This window comes from Petaurus breviceps, unplaced genomic scaffold (assembly GCF_028583685.1).
Source record: "Petaurus breviceps papuanus isolate PSGF00001 unplaced genomic scaffold, PetGlider_PUasm1.0 91133, whole genome shotgun sequence".
NCBI lineage: Eukaryota > Metazoa > Chordata > Mammalia > Diprotodontia > Petauridae > Petaurus > Petaurus breviceps.
In genome coordinates, this window is record NW_027187419.1 from 8,971,839 (window position 1) to 8,975,390 (window position 3,552).

A 3,552-nucleotide genomic window follows, 5' to 3' on the forward strand; every position below is an offset into this window, starting at 1 on the left:
AACATAAAAAAAAACTCTCAAAGATTCTGCCTTTGATGAGACTGTAGTTAATTCAAACAGTGCAGTACAGATGATCTCCAGAAGGAAAGGAAAGGAGCCCAGCACTGGAGCCCTTTTGGAAAAGCACATTAGCTTCTCATCACTTTCAGGAGAAGCTAGTTCAATTATTTGAAGAAAGCCTTTGTTTTGATGACATTTCTCCTGTTTCTATAGATATAACTGCCGGTTCTACCTGCTGTCTTCACACACTCTACAGGAAAGGAAATTAGCAGCTATTGGGAACAAGTAAGCATTTATTTCAGTCTTTCCATTCTCTTTTGGTGATAGTTTTCAGTAGAATATCTTACTAAGGCTCCAGGACCAGAATGGGAGCCAGTCATTTGTTTCTCTTCCAGACAGCAAGGAGAAATCCCAGAATTTCTTCTCCACACACACAAGGACTCATGAACAGTGGAGACAAAACAGGAGACAGGTTTCCTCATTAGGTTACATAGGCAAGTCTTCCAAGGGACTCTCATGTGCTGCCTCTGCTAAAATAACCTGCATTGCTAAGAGGCAGCAGCCCTCTGCCCTGACCTTTCTCATGTTATATCTTGTAGGGGCACTGCCAGAAGGAAGAGCTTCACACGGCAAAGTTTTTGCTATTGTTTCTTATGTTGCATTAGGAGAACAAAGGGGAGGGTGATTGTTGGATGGGAAAATGGTGAAAAATGTGGATATTCACAAAAGATGTTTTGATTGAAAGGGAAAATTTTTTGGGTGGGTTCATCTACTCACATAGGTTCAGCAGTAAAATTCTCATATAGCTAATGTAGCTATATGATATACTTATGTCATGTAGCTAGGGATCTCATATAACTAATATAGAGTAGTAAGAAATCAATTAATAAATTAACAACTGCCCCGGCCTGCGTCTTCCTCCCGCTGCCTGCTGGAGCTTATTCGCGTGGACTGATCAGAGTCCTAGAATCCTCCGCTTCGGGACCCAAACTCACCCTCCCCATCCCAGCTTTTTCCCTTTTGAAAACACTAAGAATAATGTCCTTACATCAGTTTTTACTAGAGCCAATCACATGCCATGCTTGGAACAGAGACTGTACTCAGATTGCCCTTAACCCTAATAATCATGAAGTCCACATTTATAAGAAGAATGGGGACCAGCGGGTGAAAGCCCATGAACTGAAGAAACACAATGGACACATCACAGGTATTGACTGGGCTCCCAAGAGCGATGGAATTGTAATTTGTGGTGCAGACCGAAACTCCAATGTCTGGAGTCAGAAAGATGGCATCTGTAAACCAACCTTGGTGATCCTGAGGATTAACCTTGTAGCCACCTTTGTGAAATGGTCTCCCTTGGAGAATAAATTTGCTGTAGGTAGTGGAGCTCAACAGATTTCTGTGTGCTACTTTGAGTCTGAAAGTGACTGGTAGGTGAGCAAACACATAAAAAAGCCAATTGCTGGCTGCTGGATCTTGTGACTTCAAATGCAGAGTTTTTTCTGCCTACATTAAAGAAGTTGATGAAAAGCCAGCCAGTACTCCATGGGGTACCAGTATGCCTTTTGGTCAGCTGATGTCAGAGTTTGGTGGTGGTGGAAGTGGTGCTTGGGTACATGGAGCTAGTTTCTCTGCCACTGGAAACCACCTTGCTTGGGTCAGCCACAATAGTACTGTATCAGTTGCCGATGCCTCCAAAAACATGATGGTTTCACAGCTGAAAAAAGAGTTCCTCCCACTCCCTGAGTGTGTCTTTTGTCTCTGAGAATAGCATGGTGACTGCTGGCCATGATTGCTGCTCAATGCTGTTCAATTATGATGATCGTGGCTCCTTGACCTTCGTCTCCAAATTAGACATTCCAAAACACAGCATCCAGTGCAACATTTCTGCCATGGAATGCTTCCCCAACATGGACAAGAGAGCCACAACTGAGGATCGCAACACTGTTCTAGACGTTACACCAAAACAGTATCACCCAAGTGTCTATTTATGAAGTGGACAAAGAACACAGCCGCAAATTTTGTACCACTGACATTGATGGAGCAATGACAATTTGGGATTTCAAGACGTTAGAGTCTTCTATCCATTCTATTTCCTTTCTCTAGCATTACAGATACTTGACAGAATGCAGCTCCAGCATTTGCATGAACACAGGAAAGACCCTACCACAAGTCAAAACTGAGAAAATATCCCTTGCAGATGTTTTGTTTTTGTTTTTTTTTTTAACATAATTGGTGAATGTATTGGTTTAAAAATATCAGCAGTGATGTCTTTTTGATTGGCTATTTCATTCCATTCTTGACCAAAGCTGCTCTTTAAGTAGTTTATCATGGGAAGTTGTCACACTAAATTAAAGGGAGATTTTATGTAAATTGCCTGCTAGAAAAAATTTTTTTTAAATACAGGAAAAAAAATTAACAACCATTTATTAAGCTCTTATTATATGGAAAGTGCTTTACTAAGCACTGGGGACACACTTCTAGGTGTTGTGGTATATAGCATGCCAGGCCCAGAAGACTCATCTTCCTGAGTTCAAATCTGGTCTCAGACATTTACTAACTGTGTGACCCTGGGCAAATCACTTAACCCTGTTCACCTCAGTTTCCTCATCTAGAAAATGAGCTGGAGAAGGAATGGCAAACCATCCAAGTATCTTTGCCAGGAAAACCACAAATGGGGTCATGGAAGGTTTGACATGATAAAAACTAGTAAAAAATAAAAACATACAAAGAAAAAGCAAAATTAATCCCTGCCCATAAGGAACTTACATTATAATGGTGGACAGCTTGTATATGGATTAGAATACAAGATAAATACAAAGTAGGGAGAAGGTAACTTTAGAGAAGATGATACTAGCAGCTAGTAGGACCAGGAAAAGATTCCTGGATGAGGTAGCACTTGGACTGAGCTTTAAAAGAAACCAGGGAATCAAAGAGTCAGAGGCTGGAAGGCAGAAGACATCATGCATGGGGAATAATAGTGCAAAGGGAGATGGAGTGTTGGGCAAGAGGAGCAGCAAGCATACCAGTATGTCTGGATTGTAAACTATGTAGAGGAAAATGGAAGAAGATTGGAAGAGCAGGGAGAATTTGGGGTATAAAGAGCTACGAATGCCAAACAAACACTTTGTATTTGATCATCAAGGTAATAGAGAATCCCTGGGTCCTATTGAACAGGAAGAGGGACTTGATCTGACTACAGGAAAATCCCTTTGGCAGCTGAGTGGAGGATGGATTGGAGAGGAGAGAGCCTTGAGGCATGGCTACCAATGCTAAAGTGATTTCAATTGTGCAGCAAGAGGTGATGATGGTTTGAACTAGAGTAGTGGCTAAATGAGTAGAGAAAAGGGATGCATGCATTTGAGAGATGTTATAAAGCAAAAAATATTACAAGATTTGAGATCTGATTTAATATATAGAGTAAGCTAGAGAGAAGGGTCAAGGATAAATCTGAGGTTAAAAACCTGGATAATGAGAGGTATAGAAGTCCCCTCAGCAGTAATAGGGAGTTCAGAAGAAAAGAGGATATGGAGGTAAAGATAATGAATTCTG

At 41.1% G+C, this 3,552-nt stretch overlaps 1 pseudogene; it reads left to right on the top strand.

Moving 5' to 3' along the window:
• The first annotated feature begins 888 nt into the window (after window positions 1–888).
• On the top strand, window positions 889–2,106 carry LOC138154827 (actin-related protein 2/3 complex subunit 1A pseudogene; annotated as a pseudogene).
• Window positions 2,107–3,552: the final 1,446 nt, after the last annotated feature.